This window comes from Aedes aegypti, chromosome 2, assembly GCF_002204515.2.
Source record: "Aedes aegypti strain LVP_AGWG chromosome 2, AaegL5.0 Primary Assembly, whole genome shotgun sequence".
NCBI classification, from domain to species: Eukaryota; Metazoa; Arthropoda; class Insecta; order Diptera; family Culicidae; genus Aedes; species Aedes aegypti.
In genome coordinates, this window is record NC_035108.1 from 84741847 (window position 1) to 84755712 (window position 13866).

Here is a 13866-nt window from a genome sequence, read left to right on the forward strand (position 1 = left end):
GACTAATATCGCACTCCCTAAGACGAAAGCTATCGGTCCTGGGAGAAGATCAACAATGTTGAGTTTCGGAGAGCCACATGTTTGTTTACAACCACGCTCGACTCCACCGCAATCCCTTCCACCTAGCCCGGGTAGAGGTGAATGACGAGCGGACAAACTAAGAGTACAGGTCGGACTCGATTATTCGGAGTATCGATTTTTTTTTCACTCCGGAAAATCGAATCCTCCGGATAATCGAATCACTAAGAAAATTAATAGGGGGATTCACTAAATGGCGTAATTCTTTGCGTATATCGTGCTAAACTGAGTATTTTAAATCTTTCACAGAAATGTGTTAACTGCGCACGAAACATTTCAAGTTGCTGAAGTTTGGCAGTCTAACAATCCAAGAATGCGTTATTCGTTGCTATATGTCGTCTTGTCATCACAAAATAACAAACACATTTTCATTCAAAAAAACGTCGTTGATTTAGAAAACTTTCCTACAGTTTCCTACTAAAGAGAGGTTGCCGGAGAGCGATAAGTGCTTGAACTGATGCCGGTGGTAGATTTATCAAGAATAAGTAATGAAAAACCCAACCATTTTTCCATGACAAGCAAGATGTACTGATCGTATTGGATTACTTTCAAGCTACCTTCCTATATCAATGTGCAGTATCTAACATTATGTGTGATAATTAATTCTAATACGAAAATCCCAACCCAGTTTAAAACAACCACCATCAATCGTTTCATACCAATTGATTTCCGTCGAATAAAATAACTCACTCATGTGAAACTGTGAGCTGCGTTTTATTTCTTGCCTACAAAACTCAATAATATTTCTGCTTGTGATCATTGACCTTCATAACGATCCAAAAACAATGACCATAAGGAAAATATAAAATCCGACTACAAGACACAACCATCGAGTCTTTTTATTTGTGATAAATGGGGAACTTTTCTAACATTCGAGATAGTTTTCAATCGTCGATGATGGCCAAGGTACAATAGACATGGTCAAACGGTCTTCAACTAAACCAAAAAATTCCAAGAAAAAAAATAAGCTCAAACAATAACAATCTTTGAAATGTCTGTCGTTTGTGATAGGTTGTGATAGGTAACTAGATTATTAGTATCTGATCTGTCATTGCTCTGAGTCAGAACAGGAAAATTTCATTTGAAATGTTTCATGAATCTATTTACGCAAATACTCAATTTACACAGCTTTAAGTGAATACCCCTAATGAAATCTTCAATTAACGAACTTAATTATTCTCTTTTTTGTTGTTTTATTTAACTGTTGCGGTGGCGTAACCAGAAATTATTTCTAGGAACAGTAGGGGTCTTCACAAGAATTTTTTTTTTGACCAGCATACACAAATAACACTTTTTCAACCCCCCGTTTTCTTAAATAGGTTCAAAACTGCAAAACCATCCATATTGTATGTTACAATACCAAATTATCTCAGATTTATGCATAAAAATTGAAAAACAAAAACATCGAAATACTAATTCCGGATAATCGAGTCTAAAATTCCGGTTAATCGAATCCCGGATAATCGAGTCCCCGGATAATCGAGTCTCCGGATAATCGAGTCCGACCTGTAATGACTAAATTTATTGTCAGATCAAGTTTTGATATTCACGAGTTCTACTTGAATTACTTATGGCAACATAGGAATAACCAAATATGTTATCATGGTTATAATTTCACATTGGTTTGACACTTTAAAAACGTATTGAAAAACCTGTCAAATTTTGATATTTATTAGTTATCAGATAAGATTCTCTTCTACCCGGAAAAACCTGGCCTACTGTATAGTTGTGCGAGCTGTGGGTGGTAAAAATTCGCCGCTTCGTTTGGCATAGTAATGTTTTCAATTGGAACGCTTGTTTGTGTGCGGTTGTAATGGACCACTCTCTCGCAGAAAGAAAAAAACAACACGGAAAGGGAAAACCAAAATAGGTGCCTGATGCATACATCCTTCGCTTCGAGGAGGAAAAAATCGATACTTTTCTTGTGACACTGTGGAATGTTTTCCGCACTTGTAGTATCGGTAGTATCGTATGTGATCAGTTTAACAATAAAATTCCGACACATTTCAAATCGACATCATTTGAGTTCACTGTGGGAAATAGATCGAGTTCAAATTACTTACTTTTTGCGAGGGAAATGCACTTTTAATCTTGAAACCTGAACGGTTCCACAACACAAACACCACTCTGTGAGAACTGACTGAGCACTTTCCCGACTTTGCCTTTTCACTGGCGCTCAAGGCTCAATGTGTTGCGATGCAATAATGTTGAGGAGACCGAAATGGGCACTCAACTTAACTTGGCACAGTGGTCGATTCATGCTTTGCTCGCTCACTTTTATGAGTCGGAGAAATAGAGAGAGATCAGATCGTGAGATAAGGAGACGTAAAGATTGTGTGAACAAATTTATTAGTTTGCCGGATCAATAGTAATCCGTATGTTTCGTTTGATGCTAACATGTTTGAGTTCCATTCGAATTAAATTTCATAAATTACAATTATATTTTACGTCCTATTTTGGAATTCAACTACTTTTTTTTCTCATCTGGCATGAATCACCAGTCAGTCCCATATACATTTTGGGCAACATTTAGTAGATATAAATTTGCAACAAATCTTCCAATGACGTAGCGGTGAAATTGGGAAACAACTCCAAGTGAAATTGTTCCACTATTCATGTCTACACTGTGTAACACAAAAATGAACCGTGTCTTTATATTTTACTTACAAAGGTAGGGTAGATGTACTAATTATCGTTAGAAGTAGTACAACTATAGGTACAGTCGTGCTACTATAGGTTCAAAGAAGTTTTAATCAAAACTATTTATTTCTATCATTTTTTGGACAAAATCAAGTTGTGAATTGATAGTACATCTGGTACTTAGATAAAAAGTTCGTGGCGAAAAATATGTCGCTATGATTTCTAGCAAACCGATCGTAAAAAGCATTTACTGCGACCTGGGAGGGAGGCACAGATACTACACACGAAATATTTCACAAAGTTATTTCAAACTTCAAGAAAACTCCAGGTTGCCTACGACAATCAAGGCAGGCGTGATGAAAATTGCTAGTTTTCTTTTGTTGTGTACCTTCGATCGTTCTGGACAAACTTGGAAAAAGGGCCGAAGTTTTCTATGTATTTCATTTTCGTTTTTTTTCTTTTTTTTTTGGAAAAAGTTAAATGATGCGTATTTGAATACTGTATATTCAATCAGAATAAAAGGTGCTATCGTGACATTACTTTTGAATAAGCATGAATAGCTTTTCAAACGATTTTTTGTCACATTTGATAAAATGCGAAAATATGTTTTGATCGATTACGCGCTTTTATCATGTTTGTCCATTGTTTAAGATCTGGGCTCACAGTGACAGTTCGTGACAGCAAAACCTCGGCTCACTTTGGCGTAAATAAATTTCGTATCGGTTTCTCCCTCCCAGACTGCGACTATAGTGGACTGTCTATTGAAGGAACACCCACCATATCGGAGTGAAAAGCAAGACGTGGAATTCCCATTAAGTTTCAATCATGTTCCGATTTCCTGTATTTTTTTAATATTTGTGTGTAAAACAAGTTTGAAAATTTCTCAACCCGTTTTCTCAATGCCTACTTTTACAGATCTTTCTATTCAAGGCAGTGTATGTGCATACGTAGTGGAATTTGGGACAAGCGTGTCACCTTAAGCACCTTAATTGTTCTCTAACTTTGTCCAAAGCTTATTGAACTTAAAATTCAACCCACCATTTTAACCTTATGATGTTAGTTTCTCATATTTTCGTAAGCAGTGTGTCATTTAAAAAGAACATAACTTCGAAAAGTATTAGTTTTGGAGCTTCCCAAATATCATCCAAAAAAGCGTATTTTCCAGCACTATGGGGCAAACGGCCATCGAATAAACATGGCATAAAGTTCGATGTGTAATGAAAATTTATTTATTTCCTATTTATGTAACTTACAAAGCAGAGGCTTATCGATAAGATGAAATATATTGTTAAGTTTTCCGTCATAAGAGTATGCTTTATATCTAAGTTTATCACGGAACTCTATACTAGTCAATTCGAATAACTGAAATTGTTGTTTTTGCCTCCATTCCATACGACATACATATATAGTCCATACTGGTAATACAGTAACTAAGGCGGTTTCAGATGATATTTCGCTAGATCAGCACTAAATAAGGGTCAAATCTTGAGTAGATAAGTGAAAAAGTACAGAACACGCTGAAAAACATGTCTCGCGTTTGCATTGATCGATTTCTCTTCGTCGTTTTTTTCCTTTGGAATAGTGTACGAAATGTTATCGATTTTCGGAACATTTTACGTAGCTGCATGACGAAGAACGATGACTACATTATGATTATACTAAATCAAAATCAGCAGTGGAAAACAGTCACCCGGCCAAGTAATTTGCAAAAGAGAAAATCGACTAAGAGAAATGATGAATACAGAATTCAATGACGAGTAATAGTTTATTTAACAGAAATGGTCAAGAAATTTTCTACCAAACCTTTGAAATGATGTTTCTTCTAAAGTACGTACTGCGATAAAAGAAAAATGATTTATTCGACCATTCCTGATAAGAAATTTCCCACGCATCGAAATAGGCCATTACATTTCTTTTCAGGTGCATATTCCCCTTTAAGACTAATTTGCTGTTAAAAATGGATCGCTGAAGAAAATTCTTGCAGAATTTTTTTACAGCGACTCACATTTGAGCTGACATTTCGTTTCAAATGCGTAATGCTATCAGCAAAAAAAGCTTTCTTGATCGATTCCCTGCATTTCCCACACATAGATTAACAGAGAAATTACTTTTCAGCAGCAAATTAGCCTTGAGCATACTTCAAAAAAATGTTTGGCAAACGATTCTGTGGTTTAGAACAGCTTCAACTATTCGTAAATACTCAACCATACTTATTTGTTTAAGTTATGACTTACAAAATGGTCAAATGGGGACATTGTCACATTAATTTGAGAATAACTTCAAATTTACGTAGTTGGAAATACACTGCTTTGTATATGAACTACATTTTAAGTAATCGCAAATCAACAATTTTGACAAAATTTTGAGTTTGAAATAACAGGAAATAGAAATATTTAAAGCAATGCTGACAATGTTCGCATCGTCGACGTATGCGCCAATATGGCCAAAATGCATTTTTTCGTTGCTATGCATTCTTCACGTCATAATTAGAGAAAAACGGATCTCCGGATGTAAATGATGTATGCGTTTTTAATTTATAAAATTTTGGCATGAAATAAAAAAATCTAGGTCAACCTTTGAGTTTCAATATTTTGCTAATGTACAGATTATTGGGGTAAAATTGTTAACAGATGCAATAATGCAGCCTGGAACACAAGAACGTATTTCCCAGCAAGGATGGTGCTGGTGGTTACGTTGATCATGCAAGCATGGACGAAATGTGCTTTTGTGTAAAATTGTTCAATTTGATAAGACAAACACGTTTAAGGATATTGTTGTCAAAACTGATTGCTTCCAAAGAAGCTACAAATTATTTTTTTTTTTTGCCGTTTTTGCAAAATGGGAGATTTACAATAACACAGAAGTTTGTGTTCGGGATATTGTGAATGAGTAAAACTCATGTTACTTCCAGTGTTGGAAATATTCACATCACGAAGCACCTCACGAGTGTAAACCAACGCAAAACAAACATGACCGACTCGCGAACAGACTTAGTGTGAGTAAGTTCGCTTCCCCCTGCTCGGGAAAACATACAAAAAATAGCTTTACTCGCGACTAACAAGGTGTGGTTTATTACGGTTTTGACTGTCAATTCAATTTTATATCCATCAAATCGATACTAACCCAAGTAACGAAGGAGCATTATATCATTGCTTATATAAAGCAGCTGCATTGCCGTAAGCCTACCATTAAAGTAGTTTAAAAGTGGAAAAAGGACCTGATATAGTCGAACAAATGCAAGAATGTTTATACAGCAACCAAGCAATTCATAAAGTAATATTAGTACATTGATACATGTGTAATGTAGAGTAAATGCTCTTTTGTTTGACAGCTCTTGTAATTTGTCGAATGAAAGCAATGTAGCAAAAGTATTGTTGATATGCAGTAGAATACGTGTAATATTATAATGCTTGGTGTTACTTGGGAAACTATCAGTTTGTATTTAAAAACCTTTAAAACCAAAAGCTTCGGAGGGAAAATAGCATTTTACCAAGAAAGCAATAGACTCTGAACAGCTCCGAACACGTTCACGTTCACAGCGTCGTTTACTCGAAAGCGAGCACGACAGATGCGATAAAATCAGCACTCTGATGCTTGCGAGCATTTCGTTTTATTTTTGTTCTGGTTCAGCAGGCATATTCACCATTTTCCATCACTCATTACTCATATCTGAGCCAGGCCCGGATTTGGGGGGGTGCCAAGGGGGCAAATGCCCCGGCCCCCCGATGAAGGGGCCCCCCGAGGAATCAAAGTTGAGAGCAAAAAAAATTAAATATGTTACAATAGTTTCTCTTTCAACATTTGCACATATAATTCTAACGTCAAGGTCAACTTTCCAATATTTGAGTTATATTTTTTATTACCTGATTGCACAGTATAATTTCGTCAATTTTTATCCTTCAGTATATTACAAATTACAAAAAAGTCATGAATATTAAGCCAAAATCTTTGAAACTCTTCTCTAGTTAGTTTTCAAAAAATATTTGAATAGAAAATGCGCTTGACGTATTTGCAGAATCTTAAAAAATGCGACTAAACCTCTAATGCACTGCTCAATTCAAAGAGTTTATCTGGTACCTATCAGAAATTTGAAATTTAATCATATTTGCAATTCTATCAGAAACATGAATCGTAAGAGAAGTTCAGTAAAGGCTTATAGTAAACTTTGAATATAATTTATAGAATATACAGTACTGCCAAGAATAAAGTACATGAAGGCCGATTTTCATACAAAAATGGTCAAGTTAAGGGCACTGTATAACAGCTTTTAATGAACCGATTGACCTGAAATTCGAACTACATCTCATAAATAATTTGAAATTTGATTTATGAGCAATTAACCAAATTCGATTCAAAAGTTTTGAAGCAACTACAAAAATGCCCCCATTGTAATAAAATCTATATAGGACAAACAAAACGAACTCTAGAAATAAGATTCAAAGAACATATTGCTGAGGTAAAAAAAGCGGACAAGGAATTAGAAAAGGGATTAGCGTATGATTTTAAATCAAAAGTGGCTGAACATTCCAGGATGGACATCAAATGACAAGCGATAACATAGACATCGTACGAAGCGTATCTTCATCTTGGAAACTAGACGTCGCTGAAAGTTTAGAAATTTACAAACAAAAGCCTTCACTACTTCTTAATAGGGATCAAGGAAACGGACAATCAAGGCTATTTAAGTTTGTACCTAAGAAATATAAACGAACTTGAATACATAGGTAGATAGTTAGGGATTTGTATAATTATTATTATCCCCTTTTCAATTTTTGACCAAGACATGACAGGGCTCCTGTCGAAAATTTTTTCCTAGGTAGTTTGATTGTGTAGGTACTTATCTGGTGTTAGTATTTAAGGTAGAGAGATGCGACGATTTCTTCAGTGGATACGAGTAACTGACACTGAAGAAGACTGCAAGTGGTAGTCGAAATACGCGTATCTGTCAAAGATAAGCATTTAGGAGCGGAATTAAAAGGTACACGGTACTCCATCTACTTTAAAGTTTCTCTATTTGAGATTCTGCTCAGAGGATTCGAACATTCATTAAAGAGGGTACAAAAATACTGTTATGAGAAAAATGCCCAAATTTTCAAATTGGAATATTTTTTAAATGTTAAAATTTAGAAAAAGGCATGCTTCAGCAAATTGGTTCACTTAAATTAATTGCAAAACTTTGTAGAAGATTATACTTATCCTAAATTGTTTGTTTTCAAAATATTCAAATATCAACATTTGGACATTTTTGTCGACATGGGTGGATTTTAAGAACATAGGTACTTTGCATAGAATTTGATGATTCATTTACAAATAAAGCTTTTTCCAACCTGCAGTTCAATTTTCAGGTCAATCGGCCTTGTATACTGTATTCTTGCCAATACTATAAATATTTTTTTTTTCCAGAGAATGCGGCAACCGAGACAAACTGGAAACTTGTACTAAATAGAGTCAAAAGGAAAAGAAAAACGGCTTTGATGATTTTCAGCAATTTGTTACTCCACACAAATTATTTAGCCAATAAAAACAGCCAATCTTCTAAAAATTATTATATTTTTCACTTTGGACGGAAAAATCACCACAAAAAACTATTGAAAACAGACGAATTTTGCAATGTATATACTGCCGTGAATCGCAAGTCAGTCCCATCTGTATTTTCGTCAAAAATGAGTTGAGTTCAGTTTTCAACATAGCTTCCAATGCTCTTTCAACTGCACTAATGAGATAATATGATCTGTTAGGAAAAAATAGGGAAAAACAGCAAGTCAAATTGTCCCATAATGAAAAGTAACCGCATATCAGTCCCACTACAGATTTCCACACCGTGTAACACAAAAATAGACCGTGTTTTGTTCATCTTTATATTTTTCTCGGAAAGATATCGTATTGAAAAGCAAATCGTGAAAATTTCATAATAGTAGTTTACGGAACAAGTTGCAGAATGATGATTTTTACAGCACGAGTCGTAAATTTGTCCTACGAGGCTTGCCGAGTAGGATAATTGCGACGAGTGCTGTAAAAATCGAGTTCTGCAACGAGTTACGTACAACATTTTTTGCAATTTCGTAGAAGACCACTTGAGGGTATCAGAAATTATATCGGAATCCATTCACCATTATTTTACAATTTCTGAAAAATTGTTTTGTTATGATTCATTACGCAACTCAAAATAGTTGCGTAATGAGAAAGGGTTGCGTAATGAATCATTACAGCACTGGTTTCAGTTGCGTAATGACTATTCCCGCACTGCATACTTCAGTGCAGGAAAGTAGGCCGTTTCATGACAGATTGGCGTGAGGAAAAACAGCCTATTACGATGAGAAATTGCAAAAAGATTTGAACATGTTTCAATCCTCTGGAATTAATTGAATATTCGTATGGAAAACGAGTTTGGAAACTTCACAGCCCATTTTTTCAATGCCTACTTTTTACAGATGGGACTGACTTGCGATTCACGGCAGTATAGCTCACAACCGAAAATGTCACTTACACTACTTTGAATTTGGGCCCCTCATTCTCATTCTCAGTTAACATTAAGGTGACACAGGTTGGAATTAGTGATCCTTTATATGAGAGATTAGCGGAAGAAAAATGGAATGATTTGGCAACAGACCAGCAGTGCTGAGTTTGCTCAGCGTCGAGAATAATATTATAACACGGACATGACTTTCTCATTGCTAAAAAGTGTATTTTGTTTCGTTATAGATCTTTGAGCTACATTTCCAAACTAAGCAACAGCAGAAAAGAATACTAACTAAATATCGCATTGACAAATATTCAAAAGAGGTAAATATTTCATATTTTTTGCTCTATGCAAAACAACTTTCACCGAAATAATTTCAAGCGGATTACATTACTCATCAAGAAAAGTTCAAAACAAACATAACGCATGCTCGTTTGGCTCACGCTTTGACAGCTCTCGCTGCTCGATTGGCTCACACTTTGACAGAAATGTCAGCTTCCGCGTATCTCTCTTAAAAAGGATCACTAGTTGGAATCAACTTCTAGGATTGCACTAAAACTTCGAAGGCACAAATCTCGCGAATAAAGCATCCAACAACAGTGAACTTTTTATTTCGGTTTTGCGCACTAGCAGAAAGCTTAAAATAAGAAGATCAGAAACGTCTGCCAACAATTTCTCCAGTTTAGTGCCTTTGAAAACGTGAGTAGGGGCACAAGTCGGCCATTGTGACGCCCATCTTTGGATTACAAGATGTTTCACCTTAAGTGCGATGTGACATTACAGTGATGCAAATTTTGAAATGTTGGCTCCCTTATGCTTAAACGATTATGATTATGGTAAATAGCATCCTCCCAAAGTTTAAAATGATTTGGATGAAATTTGACTGTGCACACACCATTTGAAGTTTATATGGAGATTACTATGGAAAACGCCAATCTTTTGTGTTCAGCCCTCTATCTCTTCGTCATAACATTTTATGAAAAAGTGAACAAACTCTTCTCATGTGGAATCCTTTCTGCTAGAACTTGGGCACACACACGGGCATTGTGAGACCTGTTTTGGTGCGCCTCTTTTTTCTTGAGATGTGCTTCAATGCAATCTCATGCGCTCCGTCACATGTGCTGTTTAAAATTCAGCGCAATAATTGAAGTGATTACAAAAGTTTTCAACGAGGATCGAAATTGTAACCCTTGGATCGAGAGTCTTCGACCATATCATGTACACCATCTAGACGCCTGCATATTGAGGCGAAAATAGTTGTAGAGGCTCTTCGTTACTAAGCAGTTGTTTTAAAACTTGGATACCGATGGCAAGCCGCAGCGCCTAGCAGCGCCTGTGACGAGTCTCCTCTGGTGCACATCACCTAGCGCGCGCTTTTAGAATTTTCGTGAGCCCCAGTCTAGCGCAGCACACTAGGATTATGATGAGCTATGAGACGGTTTGGTTAGAGGCTCGTCAGTACATTTATGTGCTCCTGAGAAATATGTAACTCTAGTTCTACAGCAAAAAAGCAGTGTTGCTCTGAAAGTAGTTAGATAATCATCTCAGCATGGTTCAGACTTTGTTATCAATAATAACCAATTATCCTTACCAAAATGTGGTCGTCGGCAAAGTTGTAGCTGGGAAAACTTCACATGAGAAGTGTTTGTTCACTTTCCCATATTAGATTATTACGACGATAAGTAAGAGGACTGAACACAAAAGGTTTGCATTTTCCATAGTAATTTCCATATTCCATAAAGTTAAAATGGCGTGTGCGCAACCAAACTTCTTCTAAATCACTTCAAATTTCAGCAAAAATTTCAAAATATGCATCAGTCTAATGTGACATACTATTAAATAAATGTTTTACTCCTAAAGCGTTACGTATTTTATGGTTGATTCCTTATGTACACTTGCCCAGTTTAGCGTGTCCCACTTGCCCAGTTTAGCGAAGTAACTGGCTCATTCTAAAACGTTCTTCTAAGGTTTTCACAATTTCGAAATTAATCGATCAATTTCATGCACACACCAGCAAGCATATTGCCGAAATGTGACCGTGTTGCTGGATTTGAAAAATATTGACATTTGAAAATTATATTAAACTATTTGTTCGAACTATCGTTTTTTTAGGTCCCACTTGCCCCGGGGTCCATTAATACATTTTGTCAAACCAAGCATATTCTGAAGTCTGACTGTCTGTGTCTTCGATTTTCAAAGGTAATGTCGATCATGTAATAATACGGAATAAGGTGCTGAAAGTTCCGTAAATGCCACATTTCCCACACATAATTAAAATCCAAGTGACACATAAAAATGTAGATTGTTTCCTGTACCACTTCACTTTTACAAAAAAAAGAAAATACTAAAAATCACTAGAAAGGCAAGCAAATATCTTTTAATTCTAATATGTTGCATATCTTGTCAGATAAGACTATTTCGTCTGCGACTAACAGACTTTTTCATTGTCGAGCACTCATACCGGAAGATTAATTAAAATTAAAGATCTTAGAATTCCTCCGAAAATTCGTGACCATCTAAGCCTCCTCATCTATATTTTTTTAAATATTTCTAGAAAGTTAAACAAACGGGGACTCCATAGTGTCTGTCTCCCAAATCCTAAAAATGTATTTATACAAAAAAAAAACTAAAGAAATTTATGACCATTCTTGAAGGGAATTGTTCAAAATTGTCTGCACATCCAATATAAACAAAAAGTTTCTCTTCGTGAATTTCGTAATTCAAAACTACACATATGAATTGATTAAATACCATATGAATTTCGCAACACGATTTGATAAATCCGCGGGTTTCGCGACAGTATTTCATGCACACACAATTTTCACGACTAATGGATCAAATCATTCAGAGCAGTTCGGGCCTGTAAATTGTTATGCTTCCTCAACTTACTTCCAGATACTAGTGCCACTCCCTTCCCTAGGGACAGGTCATGGATTCTTGCATTTTTTGTAAGAAACATATTCGTAGTGAGAAATCCTTTGCAGAAAGCTAGCAAAATTACTAGATTCTAGGTTTTACTTATAATTTATCCATCGTTACCAAGCCTAATGAGTTAATTAATTCAAAAACCATGCTCATTAGATTACCGAACCGCTCAATATATGTGTCAATGAAGAAATCATTGTATAATTAAAATGGTTGATTAGAAGGAATGGAAGTTATTTTTATTAGTAAGAACACAGAACAGCTATGTATGTATAATAATATAATGTAATTTTTAAGGCTCAAGTATCATCAGCAAACATCTAAAATTAAAAACCAATTTTTTCGTTCAAATTTAAAGAAAAGCTCATGAAAATCTATCACCGCATTACATATGCCGTGTGCAATTTAATAATAAATTTTAATAAAGATTGTTTCAATTTTGAAAAAAAAAAATTTAAATAATTTTTTTCCTTTTAAATGATACTAATAAAGGAATTACAAAAGTAAGACTTTTGGTCCAGCATGGCTACGCTCCATAAAACTCAGGGTAGTAAGTCTTTTTCCTAAAATGTTTAAAACTTGAATTTGAAGCTTTGAATTTTCAGAGAACACAGTGAACGAGTTATAGCCAGAATATTAATTTACAAAACAAAAATCTTACCTTGATCAATCGGTACCGTCAGTGGCACGAGTACCGTAATAAACAGCACCTTTTCAAATCTGAGCTACAACGAGAGATATCTATCATATCACTGAACCATAAACAGAAGCCGTCACAAGAATCAAACACCCACTCACGCTCGCTGGACGTAACGTTCGATATCGACTCGCTGTTATCACGACCGCGACGGCAATACTTCTTCTACAAGTCTGGAACAGCTGGAGTGATGTCACACTTATTAGTAATATTGTCGGCGCGGTAAAAAGTTAGAAAGGGTTTCTCACCGAAGTTGGATTTTTCTCAAAATCTTTGCGAGACCTAACTATCTTCGGAAGTGATGCATTCGATTCGCATCCGGATGCGCTCTAATGCGCCACACTTCCGAAGTAGGGTATCTTGTATGGGTTCCGAGAAAAATCTGTTTTCGACGAATTGAATTTTCTAACGATTGAAAAAACTTACAATAGAAAAACTAAACCGAAGTTCGAACGCAATTATACACTGTAAATCAGTTGGTCCTGTTATCAATATTGTAGCGCTTTGATAATCTAAACCGACCGAAAGAAAACAAACCTTAAATAACAAAGCACCCCCGCACTACGTTGTTATCGAAGACGAGATGTACCACAATTAGAAGAACACGCGTCGCAACGGCTATTGCATTGAACCAACCACGATCGACTGCTGCACTAGCTAGCTACTGGTTGAAGACCAACATCAGCAGCAGATTCTTGCGCGCGTGATCTTTTTGACTGCACACTCAACTCTCACGATGCCTTCTTCGGCAGAGCGAGCGGTGAGCGCGCGCAAACAATACTGACCATGTGCAAAGTAAGCACTTGAAAGAGTGTACATGTACATTCAGGTTATTCAGGTACTTTGGTCGATAGATTGATTCACTGCCAGACAGTGATCATAGCACAGAGATCATCTGTGATCATAGGTCATTTCAGGGAGAAATTCTTTCTCCAAGAAAGTTAGAAAACAGCAGACCCTAATTTCCGATAACAGAGAAAGAGAGCGTTTTCCCCCAGTCAAGCGCCCCATGATTGTTTGAACGATGAAGGAAAATCTTTACGAACCTCGTGAGAGGGGAAACCCT

At 36.0% G+C, this 13866-nt stretch overlaps 1 protein-coding gene across 5 annotated transcripts in view; it reads right to left on the reverse strand.

Annotated features, from left to right (window-relative positions):
- The window catches only part of LOC5568305, a 111077-nt gene extending 97624 nt beyond the window's left edge, over positions 1-13453 (reverse strand). The window contains exons 1-3 of one of the 5 annotated variants that reach the window (XM_021841397.1): positions 13227-13453; positions 12902-12982; positions 12765-12828 (exon numbers count right to left, since the gene is read on the reverse strand). The gene's annotated coding sequence lies outside the window, so the exon portion shown is untranslated. Of the gene's footprint in view, positions 1-2141; positions 2246-12764; positions 12829-12897; positions 12983-13226 lie in introns of those variants that run through there. The other 4 variants (XM_021841398.1, XM_021841396.1, XM_021841399.1 and 1 more) reach the window with 4 other exon arrangements.
- Between the last annotated feature and the right edge of the window lie 413 nt (positions 13454-13866).